The following is a 22540-nucleotide window of genomic DNA, read 5'->3' on the forward strand; positions in this document are numbered from 1 at the left end:
ACCCGGAAAGCAGGCCACACCTACAGAAGAGGTTCCAAACATTTTTGAAACCCACCACTGGTCCTTGGATATGATTATTCTACACTATCATGCTCATATTTATAAAACTCAGTGCCTCTGTGAAAGGTAAGGATGACTACTGCATTTGTGGTGCAATCAGAACATTGCGTGTGTTGAAGTTGTTTTAACGCAAACCAAAGATGCCTTTTAAAAAACAAGTTTACATCATATTCTTATGCATGCCAGTGCTGTGTGTGAGGTAATTTAAGGTGGTTCTGACAAGTGTCGTCGGCATCTTCGTATCCGGTCACATGGGCGGCAAGCCACTCCCATCCGGTCACATGGGTGGCAAGCCACTCCCACAAAGGAGGCCATACCCACAGAGTAGGTTCGAACAATTTTTGAAACCCACCACTGCCCCACTCTATTTAAATTCTTGCTTCCAGGGGTGGGGCTGACCCCATTTTTCTGCCCTCCAGAAGAGTGGGAAGATCTGTCTCTGCCAACTGGCATTGGGGTCTAACGGTGGTATACAAGCAGGGTGGATTTGATTTAAATCAAGTCGATTGAAATCATAATTTTTAAAGACCTACTGTTATCTCTGCTACTCCTCTGACCCACTGTTGACTTACCGACAGTCCCAATGGTGCAGAATATAGTCTTATGCTATATAACTAAACTCCATTTCATGCTGAATAAACTAAATTATTTATGTATCTTAAATAGAAAACTATCTTTAGATAGATTTTTTTTACTCCAAAAGCATTTTATTAAAATAAATTTGATAAAAATAAAATCCGATTTAAATTTTAAAATCTGATATATATTTTTTTAAATCACCTATTTTTACCTATATGCAACCTTGCAAGTGGTTGGTGATTTGAGGGCACTCTCTTCACCTTTTAAACTCTGCAATTTAACTCTGTTTAACTCAATTTAATTGTGTTTTTAAAATAAGATTCTATGTCTTTTATCTGCAAGCTCCCCAGATAATGAGATGGGTGGTATACAAATCTGATAATTAAATCAATACATGGTCTTAATTTTTAATTCCATAATGCAGGCATACTTGCAATGATTTCTGATAAAAATTAAAAGGGATGATATAGTAGATTCAGACAACAACTGTTCTACAAGTATATACACAGTTTATCTTTATAAAAACTTTTATGAGATTGACATATGTGGTTAAATTACCCAATGCAAAGACACTCACATTGGAGAAGGATCACATTGGAGGGAATCCAATGTTTTGCAAACTACTATACATGTGAAGTTCTGGAAAATACATGGTCTACTCTGAAACTGTTGATCATGTCAAAATCTGACATGATCGCCAGAACAAAAGTAGGATTCAGAAGAATAAGTTCTGCCCTCCCAATGCAGATAGTCCTCGACTTATGATCACAATGGAGCCCAACATTTCTGTTGCTAAGTAAGACATTTGTTAAGTGAATTTTACCCTATTTTATGAACTTTCTTGCCACAGTTGAATCGTGGTGCTTGTTAAGGGAATGTTAAGAGCCGAGGTGGCGCAGTGGTTAGGGTGCAGTACTGCAGGCCACTTCAGCTGACTGTTATCTGCAGTTCAGCGGTTCTAATCTCACCGGCTCAAGGTTGACTCAGCCTTCCATCCTTCCGAGGTGGGTGAAATGAGGACCCAGACTGTGGGGGTGATATGCTGACTCTGTAAACCGCTTAAAGAGGGCTGAAAGCCCTATGAAGCGGTATATAATTGCCAGTCAATGTCGACTGGCAATTACCCGGAGGAGAGCCTTCTCGGTGGCTGCTCCGACCCTATGGAACGAACTCCCCGTGGAGATTCGTACCCTCACCACCCTCCAGACCTTCCGCATAGCCCTTAAAACCTGGCTGTCCCGACAGGCCTGGGGCTAAAGACTTTAACCCCACCCGGATAGTATGACTGTTGCGCTTTTAATGATGTAATGTCTTATGTGTGTATTTTGTTTTGTTCTTCCCTCCCCCTGGATTGTGAGCCGCCCTGAGTCCCCTCAGGGAAAAGGGCGGCATATAAATAAAGTAAAATCCTAAAAAAATCCTAAAAATATAAATCTAACTGCTATTGCTATTGCTATTAAGTGAATTTTACCCTATTTTATGAATTTTCTTGCTACAGTTGAATCATGATGCTTGTTAAGGGAATGTTAATTAATAACATGGCTGTTAAGTGAGTCTGGCTTGCCCATTGACTTTGCTTGCCAGAAAGTTACAAAAGGTGATCACATGACCCAGGACACTGCAACCGTCATAAATATGAGTCAGTTGCCAAGCATTTGAATTTTGATCACATGACCAGGGGGCATGTTGCAATGGTTGTAAGTGTGAAACATGGTCAATTAACTACTGTAACAGTTAATGTTGCTAGGATCTAAGACTGGGCAACAATGAGATAGAATGACACATCCACTCCCAAGACGTTGTAGTTGGTACTAAAGATTTGTGGGGCTTCCTTTTCAGAACAGAGCAAGTTTAAGCCCAAGTGGGAAAATGAATATTTATATTTCATTTATATTCATTTTCCCTATTTTGAAATTTGGGATTTGGCCAAAACTGAGACATACTCCTTACTTTCAGTTATCTGTACATATTGGTTCTAGACAACTGGCAGATTAAACAGTAATTTATTAAATTAATATTTGGTAAAAACTTAGCTTTATTTACTGTATCTGTCTTACAGTTATGTATGTGACTTTAATTTCACCTACTCGCATAGACCTTCTCATATATTTGGTGAGATGAGAAGGGAAACGCAAAGATGATTTTTGGACATGTATATGCTTCGAATTCTGAAGCCCTGCTCTTGGAAAACTCCTATTAGAGCGATAAATATTTATCTATTTGATTTATAACAAAATATTACAAATGTAAATTTGCCCATCTCTGCAAATTTACAGACCACAGTGTTCCTAAGACTATGACCAGCTCTTACTGTTATGATGTCAGCCACTGGTTTCTTACCTTCCAGTGGTTCAAGGTTCAAGGTTCATTTTATTTATATGCCGCCCTATTCCCAGCGGGACTCAGGGCGGCGCACAAACCCAAGGAGGGGGGAGGGAAAAACACAAAAACTACAAAAAGTACAGGGCATTTAAAACAACCAACAGCCACACGATTCGAGAGGGGAAGGGAACTCATCGACCCCAGGCCTGCCGACACAGCCAGGTTTTAACGGCTTTTCGGAAGGCCTGGAGAGAGGTGAGGGTCTGAATCTCTGCAGGGAGCTCGTTCCAAAGGGCCGGAGCCACCACAGAGAAGGCCCTCCCCCGGGTAGTGGCCAGATGACATTGGCTAGTAGACGGAACCCGGAGGAGGCCTAATCTGTGTGATCTAATGGGTCTTTGGGAGGTAATTGGCAGCACGCGGTCTCTCAAGTACCCAGGTCCAATACCATGAAGGGCTTTATAAGTGACGACTAGCACCTTGAAGTGTATCCGGAGAACAAGTGGAACAAGTCAGTGGGTTGCATAGGATCATTACATTTTATCCTCTAAATGTTTTAGGATATTGGCTAAGCCAAGAGAGGACAATTTCTCAGAAGTCACCAAGTGCCAACTTCTGGATTTGTAAGAATTTCTGAACTAGGCACCCTCAGTGGATCACCTAATTCTTTCCTTTTTTTTCTTTTCTTGATTTTGCATAATATTGGCACTATCAGTCTCCAACCTGCAACTTGGTGCGCCCCAGTTTAAAGTGATACCATAGAGCGATAGCACTTGGACTTATATACTACTCCACAGTGCTTTATAGCCCTCTCTAAGCGGTTTAGAGAGTCAGCTTATTGCCCCCAACAATCTGGGTCCTCATTTTACCGACCTCAGAAGGATGGAAGGCTGAGTCAAATTTGAGCCAGTCAGAATCAAACTTGGCAGGGAGCAATGAGTTAGCCTGCATTCTAACCACTGCACCACCTCTATAGATCTATCTAAGTAGAACAGATTTGTTATATACTTATAAAAAACCCAATTATTACCCGCACATAATCTCTGCAATTATTGTTATTTACTGCATTTTTGGAATATAAGATGGACCGTGATTTTGAAAAGATAAATTTAAAAAAAAACATTTTTGCACTCTGCAGACCTCCCAAACCCTCTGCATACCTCATTTTTTGCAAAAAAAAAAAAGGGGGGGGGAGCATGCAGAGCTTGGGAGGCTTGCAGAGTGCTCCTGGGGGCTTGTGGAGGGGGGTAAAAATGAGCAAAAACGGCCTGTTTTTCACAAAAACAAGCCATTTTTTGTTTAAGAAGGGGGGAGGACATGCAGAGGCTTTGGGAGGCTTGTGGAATGCTCCTGGGGAATGGAGGAGGCAAAAATGAGCAAATACGGCCCGTTCTTTGCTCAGTTTTGCCCTCCCCAGCCCCCAGGAGCACTTTGCAAGCCTCCCAAACCCTCTGCACATCCATTTTTGCAAAGCGGATGGGATTTCGGTAGGCCAAAAATGTTGTATTCAGTGTATAAGGCACACCCAGATTTTCACCCTCTGTTTTTTTTGGGGGGGAAAGGTGCGTGTTATACTCCGAAAATACGATATATTTATATCCGTGGCACTACAAAACCACGCTGGTCGGACTTCCTGGGAGGAGCCTGCTGGTGGTGGCAGCAAAAAAATCAGCTGCCTCCGAATTCCTGGCTACGTACTTGTTTAGAGGATCTTCCATCTGACGTCTTATCAGGTTTTCTTATCCTTCAGGCAAGAAGGAAAGAAGAAATTGTTTTGCTGGCAAATGCTCTTCAATTTTTGCAGCTTTTGTGCTTGCAGGGAAAGGGGGGCTAGCCCAAGGCAGAACGGCTGTCCGTGCTGGGAATTTCAAACTGCCTTGTGCAGGACAAAGTAGGTCTCCCCCACTCAGTTCAAAGTTTTGTTTGATTTAATCTTATCACGAGCTGAATCCGTTTCCGTGGACAATAATTGTTTATCAACATTTTAGCTTCTTTTCTTTTTCTCCTCCGAAAAATTATTTACTTAGAGGCTTTTAAAATGGCGCCGAGCAGGCTGGTTTCTCCGGTAATAATGAACACTTTTTGTTAATTCTCACAAGAATTCAAAACAAAAGAGATTGCTTATCATATGTTTTGGTTTCACAATAGGCCAGCAGAAGCTTTTTAATTAGTTTGATTTCTACAAGAATTTTACTCCTTCATTAACTTTGCTTATCTGGAAGTTAAATGGTGATGAATCTGCTGAACGGTCTTGTTACAATGTTTACTCACTGAAAGTTTTGCCAAGCCTTAAACTTCAAAATAAAAGGGGAACTCAGCCTCTTTACTTAAAGCTGCATATTCAGGCAATAGAGTTTTATTAACTGCAGGCAGATAAATTTTGAAATGGCTTCAAAACCAAATATTAACTTGAAGTCGTAAATTTTTTTCTTATTACTATTCAAAATACCAGCTTCAATTTTGTAAAAGGCTTTCTTATCCAGCTGCGTTACAAGATGGCGATTTTATAGCTTCTGCGTTTGATATATGACACACTCAATCAGCTCTATTCTCCTGAAGACTTCTCCTTATTAACTGTTAAAAGTCTATAAATAGTATCCCATTTAAAACCGAGGGGAGCAGAGACTTTGTTTGTTTGCTTGTTTGTTTGTGCGTTTTTTATAATGGCTCCCAAATCGAAGCAGTCTAAGCGTTTCCTTAATAATACATCTCAAGAAATTGTTACAAAATCGCTGCCCTTGCCTCCCACGCCCTCTACTGGAGATCTCTTAACGCAAGAATTTCTTTTTGAAACCCTTAAAGAGTTCAGACAGGAAATTAAACAACTTTTATCGGACTTATATGATAAACTGGATGCCAAGATTGCTCAAACAAGGGAAGATATGATCGGAGTTATGACTGTTATGACAGACTATGTTTCTGAAATGGAGGACAAATTGGAACTTTTGGAAAAAGCTAATTCTAATTTGACATCTAAAATTCAAACGTTACAACAGGAAGTTGAAAATGCTCAAAAACAACTCATTATGATAAATTACAATAAGACTGTGTTTGCAATAAGAGTCAGAGGATTGCGTGAAAAGGAACAGGAGAATTTGAAACAGACCTTTTTTGAGGCTTTCAGACGTTCGGTGGGAAGTCCGGGATTTAACTTTGATTGGCAGATTCAAAAAATTTATCGCCAGAACTCATGTGTAGCAAAACAACGACAGCTTCCGAGGGACATAATTATATATTTCACCACAAGAGAATCCAGAAATGCGATAATACAGAAGTTCTACAATAACAGGCTGCGAATCGATGGACAGGACTTGATTGTTTTTAAAGAAATACCATCTCAAATATTAAGAGCAAGGAGAGACTACACTTTCTTAACTGAAAAACTCAGAGATTCTCAGATACAATATAAATGGGAAGTGCCATCTAGTATCACAGTCACATTTGAGAACCAAAAATATCGTCTCAATTCTCTTTGCGAAGCCCGAGATTTTTACTACAAAACTCTGAAGGCGGGACTTCCTGATTCACCCAGACTTGGAGAAAGACAAGGAGAAGGAGAAGATAAGCAGCGGGACACGTGGCTACAAGGCGGAGGGTGTTGCTTTCCCCTTCCGGAAGGGCAGAAGAGTAAAGAATAAAGATCCAGCTATGCCTTTAAAATACTTCTTAAATTTTTAATCTGAATAAAATTTCAGGACTCCTGTCTGGTATAAAATGACAAAGCTGTATACCGATGAAGAGATATTGAGACTGAAAGAAGCGGTGCTGAATTTGGACATATATTGTATGGGACTTATATAAGACTTGTTTGAATCTTAATTTAAACTGCGCATGATCTATTCTTTGGGGCGAGGAGAGCGGAGATCGTAGTTTTCTTGGATTGTGGTTTGGGATGAATGGAGTCGGGTGGCGTGGGGTAGATGGAAGGGTAGTGAAAGTTCAATTAGATTACCTTGATCCAGAATGTAAGCTGATTTTTGTATAAATTGTTATTTGAATACAAGGTTAAGAAAGATTATCTGGAGAGTCTACACGAGGGTGGAGTAAATATGAGAGGAGCAATGGATGAGGATAAAATATATATGTGGACACGGGTAAAGGCAGGATGGGAGGTATAAAATTTATATGCGGAAGCGGGTAAAGACATTGTTTAAGATTTTAAAAATAATGAGAAGCTGAGTTTAATGTTAGAGAGTTTATTGACTTCTCTTTCTTGGGGGGGGGTTCCCCCCTTTTTTTCTTTTTATTATTCTTTTCTTTTTTGTTCTTTATTTTTTTTTATTTTTTTTTATTTTGTAACTTCTAATCTATTTGGTTTCAATATACTCCAGACTTTGCTTGATAAAGAACGATGCCGGGAATGGGATCTGGGAAGTCGGAAGGGGGTCAGGGAGGGGGGTTCAGGGGGTGGGTGGGGGGGAGGGTGGAAATTTTCAGAACAATTAATGCACTTGGATACTGTTGCTTTTTTTTTCTTTTTTTTTCTTTTCTTCTTTCTTCTCCTTTTATTTTTCTTTTGTTTTAGTACAAAACAAATAGACCAATGAATACTAGAAATACACCGAAGCGAGGTGTAGAGGGAAAGAAGAGGGGGGAATTAAGAGGGAGTGAGAAGGGAATGTAAGGAGGGTGAGATGGTGGGAAGGGGAGAAAGGAATGGCTGAGGGGGAGGGGAAGTAGAAGAGGGGATTGTTGGAAGGGAGAAATGAAAGTTGGAGGGGTAGAAGGAAGGGTGTATGTAGGATAGAAGTGTTATGAGTTGTTTATTGCTTCTTTTTTTTAACTGCACAGTATTTAAGTGATTGTATAAAGGAAAATGAAAATGTAATAAAAGATTAATCTTGAAAACCACGCTGGTCAAAATCGCGGTGATAAAATCGCAGCGCTAAAGCCGCGACGTCATCACCGCGCGTCATCACCGCCGCGACAACAGCGCGGCAACAGAAGGGCGTTTTAAAACGGCGCCGCGGCAGAAAGCCGACTTCAATTAAGGTAAGCATTAGGATTAGGTTTAGGGGTTTGTTTTAGGGTTAGGTTTAGGGGTTTGTTTTAGGGTTAGGTTTAGGGTTAGGTTTAGGGTTAGGTTTAGGGTTAGGTTTAGCGTTAGGTTTAGCGTTAGGGTTAGGTTTAGGGTTAGGTTTAGGGTACTGAGTGCTTGGGAATGCGTGAATTTGCCCTCCGCGATTATGTCATCGCGGTAGGGTCGCGTTTTTCCTTAGCGCTTAGAACGGCGCGAATTAGTCTTCACGCTTATGTCTCTGCGCAGAAGGGCTTCGCGGATTTGTGGTGGAACCATTTATATCCACTCTTTTTTTAAGGAGCTCAAGACGATTTACATGGGGATCTCCATTTCATCCCCTGAATACAACCCCGTGTTGTATGTTGAACTGAGTGGAAGTAGCCCGAAGCTAGCTGAAGTTGGACTTAAACCTCAGTCACCGTCCAACATCTTAACAACTAACTAACAACTAACTTTCACTTGTTTTTAAATGTATTTGAGCTTAAATCTGCCCCATGAGGAAAAAGCTCCAAGTTGGCCGGAGAAGAGTATGAAATAACTGCCTTAAACCACAGATCTTCATTTACAGATCAGAAGATAGTTCTCTGTTTGAAGGGCCACTCATCTATATCCAAGATGGGACTCCCATAGCCTTGAAGCTGCTCATCAGTATTTAGGATTTAAGCATCAGCAGAGAGCAGATGGTGTCTAGTCATAATCTTCCCACTATAATAAGGTTAATTACAGTAATTATTTATTCTTAGCATTTCTGCCTATTTTTTTTGCATCTGTGAACATATGCAGATTTTATGCAAATATGGGCTCCTCTTTGTGGACAAGAATGGCAGTTTGGTTTCCCCAGCCCAGTGGAGGGATGTAGAAACTATTGCTCAATGGAACAGACAAAGCGAGACAAAGCTGGTATTCAAATAAGATATTTCAGACTAGAACTGTGTTGGCCATGAAAGCATTAATTTTCTTCTCTTTGTACCATTTGATATTTTTTCCCCCTTTTCATTTCAGAAGAAAAACACAATTGTTTGTATTCCTGAGTCATATTTTAATATTCCGTGATCCAGACTCAGTGGATATTAAATACACACACAATGAACAGCTGGTGTAATCCAACTTCTCTCCTTAGGAAATCTGTAAAATGTTTTTCTTCACCTTTTCCTTCGTACTGCTAGTCCGGTGGCTTTACTTTACTCTCAATATATACTAAACATATGCTGATCATCATGGCCTTAATATGTTGCACCCACATCTTATAAGATAGTGACCCGTGCAGGTTATCAAGAAAGTCAATGCTTGCCTTTCCCATATTGTCCTGTCATCAGTTATTCAGGACCGGTGTGCTCACCTGCATGGTGATTTCAAGGAATATTAGTGACATTTAACTTCATATCCAGGTTGTTATATACCTTTGTTTTAATAACCTGGTTACTCTCTTGAGAATTGATTATCTTAAGAGCAGTGATGGCTAACCTAAAGATGTGCCAAAACTGTGCACGTGCACTATCGCGCCTGTGCATGTGCCCACCCACCTGTGCATGCGTGAGCGACCCTCCCACTCCGTGAGTCCCCCCCAGAGGTGGGTTCCTACCAGTTCGCACCTATTCGGTAGAACCGGTTCGTCAAATCTACCGAACCGGTTAGAAGAGGTTCCACCAGTGGACCCGTAAAGCAGGCCACAGCTACAGAAGAGGTTCCTAAACTGTTTTGAAATCCACCACTGGTCCTTGGATATGATTATTCTACACTATCATGCTCATATTTATAAAACTCAGTGCCTCTGTGAAAGGTAAGGATGACTACTGCGTTTGTGGTGCAATCAGAACATTGCGTGTGTTGAAGTTGTTTTAACGCAAACCAAAGATGCCTTTTAAAAAACAAGTTTACATCATATTCTTATGCATGCCAGTGCTGTGTGAGAGGTAATTTAAGCTGGTTCTGACAAGTGTCGTTGGCATCTTCATATCCGGTCACATGGGCGGCAAGCCACTCCCATCCGGTCACATGGGCGGCAAGCCACTCCCACAAAGGAGGCCATACCCACAGGGTAGGTTCGAACAATTTTTGAAACCCACCACTGGTCCCCCCACAGCGCATTCATGAGCGACCCCCGTGTGCAGGGGGGATTTTCATCCTCCCCAGGCTCCAGAGGCTTTCCTGAAGCTTGGGGAGGGTGAAAACGGCCTCCCCCTGCCGTCCAGAAGGCTGAAAAATCAGCTGGCTGGCGCACGCATGCGCACCGGAGCTGAGGGCTGCTGTGCCGGCAAATATGGCTCTGCGTGTCACCTGTGGCATGCGTGCCATAGGTTTGCCATCACGGGTATAGAGTGTCACAGTGCTAAGTAATGGGTACTGAGGTATGTCCATAATTGTCTCTATTGCATTCTGGATCATCTGACTTTCCAAGGGGTCTTCAAGGGCAGCCTTATTCAGAGTGCATTGCAATAGTTGAGCCAGATGTCTAGGCATGAGTGATTACCCAAAGGATCTTCCTGATAGGTGAAGTTGTGCAAAGGCCTATCATGACCACAGCTACCACCTACTCCAAGTATGAATCCATAACGACCCTCAAATTGTGAACCACCTTTGAAGGGGGAAGTGCAACCCTATCAAAATGTCTATGGAGATTTTCAATCAACCCATCATATCCTCAATGTCAATAGAGATTCTCAATTACCCAAAACAAAGACAAGAACCGATGGATGGAAACTAATCAACGCGAGAAACAACCTAAAACTAAGAAGGAATTTCCTGGCAGTTAATCAGTCAAACAATTTGCCTTCAGGAGTTGTGAATGCTCCAATGCTGGAGATTTTAAAGAAGAGATTGGACAACCATTTGTCTGAAATGGTATAGGGTTTCCTGCCTGAGCAAGGGGGCTGGACTAGAAGACTCCCGAGTTTCCTTCCAACTCTGTTATTCTATTCTGTTCTACTCTACTCTACTACTCTACTATTCTACTCTACACTACTCACAGTTCAGCTTTGGAAAAAAAGTGTCATTTGGGACAACCCTATCGAAAGGCAAAGGGAATATTTCTATAAGTAGATGGCCCTTAAAACCCCCAATCACTCAGTTATGATAGGACCTATTTTGGGACTGTCCCCCCTCCCCCCCGCATCAAGATCCAGACAGCTTCCAGATATTGGAACATGTCTTTGACAGTCTCACTTGGATGCCCTGGGGTCAAAAGAGATAACTGAACCACAAATACCAAGTAGATTTGAATTCAGGTAGATGTTGAATACAGGGGCGAGCTAGTGTAGCCTGTCAGAATATCGAGAGTTCATGACTGGAAGAGACATGTCAACAAAGTCAGCCAATGAATAGATATGGTAACTGGTTCAGCCAATGAGGACTGTTTGGAAACTGAAACAGTATTAGCTGGAGACAGCTAGGAGTCTGGGTGTGGCTTAGCTATGTAGCTCTGAGTCTGTGCTAAAGCTGCTAACTAGTCTGAGTTCTGAATTAAAACCAAAAACCAATCTCCTCTCTATCATGTATTGTAAATATGTCTCATGTGTTATATATAAAAAGAAGTTAATGAACTCTGCTGAATCAGTTATCTGTGTGTGCTTTCTGGATTTGATTTCTGCAACGAACTCTGACATAGCAACCCCACAAAGAAGAGGCCTGCAGGGACCAAGTTGTACACAACCAACACCCTGAAAGAAGGAAGAAAACCACCACAGAATTATAACCACTACAGGGAGTTGAGGAGGATACCTTTGTTGAAAGATCAAAAAGCACAAGGGTGGATGTACCAACTCCATCTCAGTCAACTTGGCTCTGCCTCAATTCATCATTAGAATTCTATTGGACCAAAAAGCCATTTTGGATATCCCAGAGAAAAAGCCATTTCAGAAAACCTACAATGAAAGGAAAGTATTTGATCCGCAGACCTGAGACCTTTTCCTCTTGAACCTGCAACAGCAAAAAGTTTGTATTATGTGCTATAATACATCATGAGGTTGAAGATCTTCAAGAGTGGCCAAACGAGAACATAAACCAAATGTTAGGCATATGGTAGGCCATTACAAGATTTAACAAAAAAGAAGAAGCCATCTGTGATATCAGCTGTGAATAGCAACACCAAGAAGACATGGAAAGTTACACCCAAGTGATGAATGAATATGAGACCAAAGGTGATTTTTTTGATTTTTTGATTTTATTGACATTTGTAGGCCGCCCTTTTCCCTGAGGGGACTCAGGGCGGCTCACATAAAATCAGGGAAGGGGAAATGCAGACAATAACAAAGACACATATAATAAAAACAGTAACCAACATGCATTCATCATTCGGGAGGGGCAACTATCTTCATCCCCAGGCCTGACGGGCTAGCCAGTTCTTCAAGGCTGTGCGGAAGGCCTGGACGGTGGTGGCATAATAATTTTCTTAAAAATGTAATTTATTGTTAAAATAATGAAATACAAGGGAGAGAAGTTTATATTAGACTATGGGAGAAGAATAAAAAAAGAAACAAGTTATCAGCACAAATAAAAACGCGGAAAAACTTTGCAGTAATACATTTGCTGATCATAACTTAGATATTAAAAATAGGAATACTTTACACTGAAAGTTATCACTACTGTCTATCTGAGAGGCCTCATCTCTCCTAAAAGCATATTCCAAATATTTAAATATGTTTAGCTATGAAATGTCTGCTATAATATAAAAAGGAACAATTTCTGCTTAATATATACTGTCAATGTGGCCATTCATATGCTCCCATTTTGGTCTAAAATGGTGCAATCTGGTATTGTCAGCAACTTTACACTTTTCCAGTGTGGGCCCAAATTTTGTCTTTGCAGCTGTCAGTATATGTCTTAGTAAATTGTGATTGTTTTTTATTTATTTTGTATCTGGAATAACAGTGAGTAAAAAATAGCAATAGCCCTTAGACTTATATATCACTTCATAGTGCTTTACAGCCCTCTCTAAGAGGTTTACAGAATCAGCCTGTTGGCCCCAACACTCTTGATTCTCATTTTATCAACCTTGAAGGCTGGAAGGCTGAATCAACCTTGAGCCATTGAGAATCAAACTGCAAAATTAGCCTGCAATACTCCATTCTAACCATTATGCCACCACGGTGCATTTTTTTTTTTAATATCAGTTCAAATTTTATTTTTAGGATTTTCTGAATATTTTCATGCATTTCTTTCTAGTGCTTTTAAATCTTTTTACATATATTAAAATAGACTTTTTTGTTATATAATTTTGAATGCTTGTTATCAATTAGTTTGTCTATCTGGGTAATTATTGACTGTTATATCTCTGTAAAAACCAATTTCCCCTTAAATTATAATTTGGAGTAGATGTTATTGATCTTATTCCATAGCTCTTCACATGTTGTACTGTGATTATTTCTTTTAAGTTTTGCACGCACTTCATCATAATTTTTTGGTTCCATCCCTGTGTTTTATTTCAATAAAGCTGTGACATAGTGATTAAAGCAGTGATGGCGAACTGCGCGTGTACACATGACCAAACTGAAAGATGCACACACGCAAATGTGTGCATGCATGTACATGCATGTGCATACATGTACATGTGCATATGCGCAACGGAGACCCAAAGACCAGCTGGCTGGCGAGGGGCGGGGCATTCCAATACCGGCAGCATAGCAAGAGGTAAGATCTTTCATGAGCTTCTCTTTCGTCGTTTGCAGGGAAACAGAAGCTCACAAAAGAAACACCACGGAGATCTGATCTGGGGCGACGGCATGCACGCCAGCAGAGAGGGCTCTGTGTGCCACCTCTGGGATGCATGCCATAGGTTCGCCATCACGGGATTAAGGCATCAGACCAGGACCAAGGAGACCAGGGAACTTGTAGCCAAAATTACTGGGTGACCTTGGACCAATATTTTCTCTCAAATTGTCCTACCCCACAGAGTTGTGTGGGAGGAAAGAGTAGACCACCTTGGAGGAAAGACAGGATAATATAAACCATCAACAACTACTACAAGGAGGACAAAATGTATTGAGTTAGTTGCAAAATTACATTGCATCAGGGTTGATGCAAAGAGGGCGTACAATCTATGAGAAGAGCCAATTACTGAAATTCTGGATGAATTGAAGTTTCGGATGAAGAGTGGAACTATTTAGTGCTTGTATCCATTCCTCTATTCTTAAGTTGGCCAAGCTAAGGGATTGCTAAATGGTGCTTTCCTACAGATTCAAGACGGGACAGTTTCACAAAAATGTTGTTTCCCCTACAAATCTGAAACTTAATTAGCAGGAACAATTAGCAGAACTCCAGTTGCTCACCATAGAGACGGGGAGGGGCTCTGTGTCATGAGTTAATCTGGTTTTCTCAGTTGATGTAGTAATAGATGAATATCCCAAAGGTGCTTTTTCAAGAGGCAAGCGAACTTTCTGGTTTTTCTTTTAAGGCGTCTCGCTTCTCATCCAAGAAGCTTTTTCAGAGCTGGATGACCTGGATGACTGAGAATCTCCAGAGACACTAATAGATGAATTCGTATCAGAAAATCAGAAAACATGCTTGGGACATATTCTGCTGAACTTATTATATTTCAGTTTTGCTTTTGATTCTGATATAGTTTTGCTCCATCCTTAATTGCTCTTGGATTCTGGATCCAATGCCTATCTTCATTTTTTTCCTCCTGTCATAAATGTTGGAACAGATGGATAGTATATGGCTAGGATAAGCTGAGCACAGACATGCTTTCTGGTATAACTGATGTGAAATGTATGACCTCTCGTGGAATAATTTGGGAATGCATGCATCAGCTAATAGAACAGAAATCACAAGAATGGTGTCATGCCTCTGAAACCGAAAGGTGTCCATTCTTTTTCTATTATCGATGAATAGATACTGATAAACTTGCCCAAAATATTGAAAGCTACAGTTATTTAAACTTTGGTCCCCGAAATAAGGATTGTAAACGTTGCAGGCTTTCATTGCAGATATTTAATTTCTACAAATATCAATTCTAGAGATTTCAGCGTTAGGCTTGTTTTCAGTTCAGGTACTTCAGCACACAGACACACTGAAATCAATGGGATATCAAAAGATTAAATTCTACATAGCTGGATGGAGAACTAGAAATGTCAGGCAACCTTTTCGGGCCCTATAAAATGCAAAACTGCCGATCAACCACTTCCTTATGCTCTCCTGGGGAGGCATCCAGTCACAAGCTTATCTTTCTAGGGTTAGACAATGACAATTTAGCAGATTAAATAGCCCTTAGCAGCATCCCCACCAGTATAAGATAGCTCCCTCGGGGCTTTCTGAATTGTGATTGGATGTATCAGTCGTGTAAGGAATAATACGTTATGTCAGGAATATTACGTTTTTAAAAAGAAAGAGAAAGGAGGCAGTGGTGTTCCTGGAGTACAGTTGCAAGAAGTCAGAGATTCAAGCAACAGGACTGTTGACTGAGATTTAGCAGATAGGCTAAGAAAAGAAGAGTGCAATACACTACTACTACTACTACTACTACTACTACTACTACTACTACTACTACTACTACTACTTCCTCCTCCTCCTCCTCCTCCTCCTCCTCCTCCTCCTCTTCTTCTTCTTCCATATCCATCATTGGGGTGATCGTGTTGGCAATCCTATTTTTGTCCACAGCCGCATGAGAAAGTACTGCTGAGTTCTAACTTTAGCTTTTTAATGCCTTTGAGGATTTCCCTTTGCTTTCCCTGGCGGCTCATCACCTCCTCATTTGTGGTGCATGTGCAATACACACACCTCCTTAATTTTTCTTTAAAACACTCCATTTGTTAATCAAGGCTATTGGGATTAAATGAAACCGTCCTGGCAGGGCAGTGATTAGGATGCAGTACTGCAGACTAACTCTGCCCACGGTCTGTAGTTTGATCCTGATGGGCTCAAGGTTGATTCAGCCTTCCATCCTTCCTAGGTTGGTAAAATGAGGACCCAGATTACTGGGGGAAATATCTTGATATTGTAAACCTGCTCAGAGCGTGCTGTAAAGCACTGTGAAGCAGTATATAAGTCTAAGTGATATTGTTATTGTTGTGCCCCAACAGGAGCCGTTGGAGCTGCTACCAGACTCCGACAGCGAGGGGCCCTATGAGTCGGCTCTGGAGGATGTGGAGGACCCTGGACAGGGTTCCGACTCCAAGCAGGGCGCAGAGAGGCTGGTTGGCCACCAGGAGGCACCTGAGCCTTGGACCAGTGGGGAGGAGACAAGGGAGAGTGAGCTGGATGTCAGTAGTGAGTTGTTCCTGGATGCACAGCATCAAAGAGCTAATAGGCATCAGGAACAATTGCGCAGTTACAGGAGGTAATTGCACTCAGCTGGTGGTCATTAGGTTCCTCTCCAGACTATTAAAAGACTCATTGTGCACATGCCCCTCTTTGCAGAAGTCAACGCAGGATTGAATGTCGGAGGACATTACTGTGAGCTTGGCAGGCTGGATTGCTGCCAAGCCTTATCTGTGTTTATTGCTGCCCAAGCTTATCTGTGCCAGTTTGCTACCAAGGACTTGTCTGTCTGTTAATTAAATGCCTTAACTCATCTTTGGCTCGGAGTGTACTTTGGTGTGGAACGAGGGGGGTCAGAACAGTTATTAACAAAAAGCATTAGAATGAAAGGACCATATTATAACCAAGAAGTCTATAGAAGGCTAGATCAATAATGGTAACCAGAATCAATTCTGGAGAATTGGGTGGACCCAAATGGTCTGTCAGGGAATTGCATAGCAGCTGTCTACATGAAGCCAGAGACACCGATACATACTTGTAGTTTTATATAAATAAATATATTTTACATTAATATTTACAGCAGACAAGATAGTCAGCTACAAGGAACATCATGAGTAAATTTTAAAACAGCACACTGAACACACAGAACAAAAAGGCACCAAAAAATGGAAACTCTCCCTTTACAATAACCAATCATAGCATAGATTGCCTCATGCACGAGCTAGCCAGGGGTGGGTTCTGGCTGCCATTACTACCGGTTTGCTCAGGGATGTGCTGCGCGCCCATGCAGAGTGCAACAAAAATTGCTCTGCGCATGCGCAGAAGGCAAAAACAAGATGGCGGTGCCTATGGAGCTGCCGAGAGAACCGGTTTGGGGCCGTGGCAGACCTGGTTCACTGCTGGTTCCAGCGACCCAGGCCACCAAGTTACTACCGGTTCAGCCGAACCGGGCCGAACCAGTAGGAACCCACCTCTGGAGCCAGCACTCTCAAACCAATCAACTGCAACTGGATGTTCTGGCCCATTGTACACTTTACTGTTCCAGTTTCTAAATTTAATATCCTAGCATAGTCCTTTGAAGTTGAGTCCCAGTGACAGGAGTTCAAAAGTCAGGACTCCTTAAGCAGAGGTGGGTTCCTACCAGTTCGCACCTATTCGGTAGAACCGGTTCGTCAAATCTACCGAACCGGTTAGAAGAGGTTCCACCAGTGGACCCGGAAAGCAGGCTACCTTCTGTTCCACCTAATTTTGGAACAGAAGAGGTTCCAAAAATTTTTGAAACCCACCACTGGTCCTTGGATATGATTATTCTACACTATCATGCTCATATTTATAAAACTCAGTGCCTCTGTGAAAACTAGACTACTGCGTTTGTGGTGCAATCAGAACATTGCGTGTGTTGAAGTTGTTTTAACGCAAACTAAAGATGCCTTTTAAAAAACAAGTTTACATCATATTCTTATGCATGCCAGTGCTGTGTGTGAGGTAATTTAAGGTGGTTCTGACAAGTGTCGTCGGCATCTTCATATCCGGTCACGTGGGCGGCAAGCCACTCCCATCTGGTCACATGGGTGGCAAGCCACTCCCACAAAGGAGGCCACACCCACAGAGTAGGTTCGAACAGTTTTTGAAACCCACCACTGTCCTTAAGGCTGAGAAGAACTTCAATGCAGAAAGTATTACATTGCAGACTTTTTTTCCCCTTGAGTTTTCAAGAGTTTCCTGGAATTACGGGAGGCCAGAGAGGATGGAGACTGATACAGAGAAGAAAGAGAGGATACAGATATTCCTTGACAAATTTCTTTATTTAGCAACCATTGAAGTCATGATAGACCCTGGAAAAGGAACTTATGACCCAGATCTGAAATTCACACGGTGCCTACACTCTCCCTCCAGACATTTTTAAGACTGTTTGCAGTGCCTTACAAGTCAGATGACTGACTTACAACGTTTTTGCTGGAGCTCAACATTTACTTCTGATTTCTGTCAAAAAAAAAAGCCCGGTCCATAGCAAACAATGGTTTGCTTAACAACCGCTGCATTCGCTTAATGATCATGGTGTTTGCTTTACAACCATCAGCCGCAAAAAGAAAAAAAAAGTCATAAAATCGTGTGTGGTCGACCCGCTTAATGACTGTTACGTCTTACAAATGTAATTGCAGGCTCAATTATAAGTTGAGGGCTACCTGTATTCATATCCACCACCTTATAACTAAAAGGGTTCCCTATGGGTAGAAAGGCCGGGTGTACATGTGAAATAATTAAGTGAATTACCCCTAGCATGATCAGTTCAAGTAGTAGTGATATTCTTCTACAGATTAAATACATCCAACTTGGATGTATTAAAAATACATTTTTAATTTTAAAACCAGCATCCTTATAACTTACAAACTTTCCCGAGGAGATGAGAAATGGTAAGATTTAACATCTATTGGAAATTCTCTTATCTTTCTAAAGGAACGTTTAAAGTGCCCAAGCCTTTTTGCAGTGTTAATACAGTAGGAAAAATTAAATTTCATGAAAAAGGGAGTCAGTGTTGTGTCAAAAAACAATGCACTGTTACGTCTTACAAATGTAATTGCAGGCTCAATTATAAGTCGAGGGCTACCTGTATTCATATCCACCACCTTACAACTAAAAGAGGGGAAGAATGCTCCAGTTCCCACCCCAAGGGGAATTTCACCAAAATGCTTTTCTCTTTTGCAACTTTCTTGCGAGAAAGTTAAAAAAAAGTATTCCCCTTAATCAGTCTGAGAATCAGTCAGAAAAAGCTGCAGGGGGAAATGTTCTGCCTGGGTTTTACTTCAAAATCACCAATGACCCAGATTGACCTCCACGCTGCAAGAATGTTATATGGTGATCTCAAAGCAGCTTTTATTGTGATGAGAGTAGGAAGAAAATTGCTGGAGCAGCCAGAAGACTATTTTAAGTTCTTGAAACTTTCTCCCCTCTTCCTCACAATACCGTAATTTCTTTTCTGTTTTAATATTAGCTGTTTTGGGTTCCCTATGGGTAGAAAGGCCGGGTGTACATGTGAAATAATTAAGTGAATTACCCCTAGCATGATCAGTTCAAGTAGTAGTGATATTCTTCTACAGATTAAATACATCCAACTTGGATGTATTAAAAATACATTTTTAATTTTAAAACCAGCATCCTTATAACTTACAAACTTTCCCGAGGAGATGAGAAATGGTAAGATTTAACATCTATTGGAAATTCTCTTATCTTTCTAAAGGAACGTTTAAAGTGCCCAAGCCTTTTTGCAGTGTTAATACAGTAGGAAAAATTAAATTTCATGAAAAAGGGAGTCAGTGTTGTGTCAAAAAACAATGCACTGTCATTTTCTATATTTGTCTGATGTGAGTTATGTAAAATAATATTCACGTATTAATTCATTCTTAAGTAGAATCTTTGACATGGTCACTAAGAGTTGCCATGGATGTGATAGCATGTGATCAACTAATCAAAATATATCCAGACTTCAAACAGCAATAGCTATTTAGTCCCACGAAATAATAAAAAAGATAAGAGGCTGTTAATCCATTAAGCAAGGAACTGAAGCATTTAAATTAGGGGTGTCCAACCTTGGCAACTTCAAGACTTGTAGACTTCAACTCCCAGAATTTTCCAACCAGCCATAGGGAATTCTGGGAGTTGAAGTCCACAAGTCTTAAAAGTTGCCAAAGTTGGACACCCCTGATTAAAATTAAGTGTAGAAAACTTAGAAGTTCTTGGAAATTTCACAGCAGATCATATATTGCAATTAGCTTCAGCTGATCTCATGCCAGTGCTTTTGAACTTTATGCTGGAAGGACAGGTTTCCTATTTTTGTGTGATACTGTGTCACAAGTGTTCTCAACTTGTCCTCTATGATAGTTGGCAGCTCATATTACCTTCAGCCACTTTTAGCTGTGCAGCCGTAACAAGATTGAGCGGCTTAGGGTTTGGGGCATCTTCTGGATCTAGGAATATATACCATTTTTACTGCTTGATGGCATGGCATTTCCCCCCCCCCCCCAAAGACCCTGCGTACGATTCGTGGGTCTTCCTGGGCACAAGGAGCCGATGGTAATCATGGCTAGCCTAGGAGACCTTTGTGCCACTTTGTGTTGTGTGCCAGTGGTGCCTGTCCCTGGATTGGCAAGCTCTATTCTCAAGTCACTCATGTCTAGGTCACCTCTGAAATGGACAACTGTGATGCACTCTCCATGGGGCTGTCATTGAGCATGGCACGACAAAACCACGCTCGACTAAAGCGCGCCTGACTAAACCGCGTCGCTGACGTCATCAACAGGACGACAACAGCGAGCGCGGAGAAAGAAGGGCGCTTTAAATAGCGCTTTGAAAGCAAGCCGATTCAAGTTAAGGTAAGGGTTAGGTTTAGGGTTAGGTTTAGGGTTAGGTTAAGGGTTAGGGTTAGATTTAGGGTTAGGTTAAGGGTTAGGGTTAGGTTTAGGGTTAGGATTAGGTTTAGGGTTAGGTTAAGGGTTAGGTTTAGGGTTAGGTTAAGGGTTAGGTTTAGGGTTAGGTTTAGGATTAGGTTTAGGGGGGTTAGGTTTAGGTTTAGGGGTTAATTTTAGGTTTAGCGTTTACAGCGTGCTTCTGTCTCCGCGCTGTTGTCGCGCTGTGATGATGTCAGCTACGCGGTTTCGTCGAGCACCCTTTAGTCGAACGCGGTTTTGTGGTGGAACCGTCATTGAGAAGTGTCTGGAAACTTCTGCGATGCAAAATGTGGTGAACCAACAGTTATGCGTGCCCCTCGAACTGCAAGTTACACTTCTGGTTCCAGGATTAATTATTGGTGCTGATCATTACCATTAAAGTACTACATAGGGGTCAGGTTATGTGAGGGACTGCTTCTCCTCAGTTATATCTACTTCCCATTATATCCCACGAGGCCCAGTAGGAGCGGGTCCTTGGTCTAGCAGGATCCAGGAGAAGAGCCTTTTCTACTTGGCACATGGTTTTTGAACTTCATCCCTCCAAAGGGAGATTGGCTCCAACTCCACTGATCTTCTTGAAGGCCCTCAAAACCTGGTTTTGTCATTGGGCCTGGGGATCCCATGGAATATGGAGCCTGCAAAATGGACATCCTGTCTATAGGTTTTGAAATGCACTTTCCTGTGTTTTTGTTTTATTATACTTTAAATGATTTTAAAGTATTGATGATTTTGTTTTTTTAAAGGTTTTGGTTTTGTTATTTTAATTGTGTATGCCACCCAGTCCCATATGTGAAATAAATAAATGTCAGGCCTGCAGTTATATTCCTTTTGGGATTTTTGGCCTGCCACACACTCTATTATTTTCCTATGCTGTTTCATTAGTGTAGTAATTGGGAGGGGGAATAGAAAGAGTAGAGTTGTGCAATGTGTTGTTGTCATTCCTTTCTAGAAGCCCAAGGTCATCTTTTGTCTCCGTACCTCTGCACCTGACCGGAACCAGCAGGGTGGAGATGCCAGTGTGGCCGAAGAAGATTGGACCATGTGATGGATTTATGGGTGTGGGGATAAGATCATGAACTTTCAACTGTGTGGAATCCCAGGAAGTTTTCAGCTTTGGGATTTCCACAGTTTGTTGCCAACACATCTGACTTATTAAATTGGAACTTTAAGGGTAGTTTTGCCTTAGACTCTGATTTAATTCTGCATGATATTTGGAACGCTGACATAAATACATTAACTTGGGGGCAATTATATGCCAAATTCATATGAAGAATGCCAGATGCTGGCAATTCAGTTGTTCTGTCTGCTTCAGATAAATGACCATGAGTGTTTTGGTCTCTCTTTGGCTGTGAGCTTCTGAGTGAATCTAATTGGCTCCTCTGTGACACAAAATATTGCATCAGAGAACATTGGCCTGATGAAGCCCATCACGATCAGCAGATGGCCTTGTGAACTAAAGCTGAGCTTTGTTATAAATTTTGCAGAATTTTTCTACTCATTACAACTCCACACAGAGAGAGCACCACAAAGATTTTAGAAAACAGAATTATATTTCAAAGACCAAGGAATTATGCTCACTAAGAAATGCAGCCGTAATAAATGACTGGAAGATGTTCCTAAACTGATAACTTCCAATACAGTGGTATTACAATCCCCATAATAACCGGGTAGCACAGACAACATACCAATTAGCAATGTTGATAACTGTAGAGTCTAATGCAACAGGGGTCAACCTGTAAAATGAGTTCAGCTGAAGCAATGCTTGCTTTTACTTTGTTTCTTGGTTGCCATTCAAGGGGGAGAGGGGGAAAGCATGGTGGGGGGTGGGGCGGACTCAGGAATGTGGTGCCTCAGCTGGCTAGTCATAACATCTCCCAGGCAGCGTGTGAACCAAGGTCATTTCAACAGGGCACTTGTTAAT

This window comes from Thamnophis elegans, chromosome 3, assembly GCF_009769535.1.
Source record: "Thamnophis elegans isolate rThaEle1 chromosome 3, rThaEle1.pri, whole genome shotgun sequence".
Classification (NCBI taxonomy): domain Eukaryota; kingdom Metazoa; phylum Chordata; class Lepidosauria; order Squamata; family Colubridae; genus Thamnophis; species Thamnophis elegans.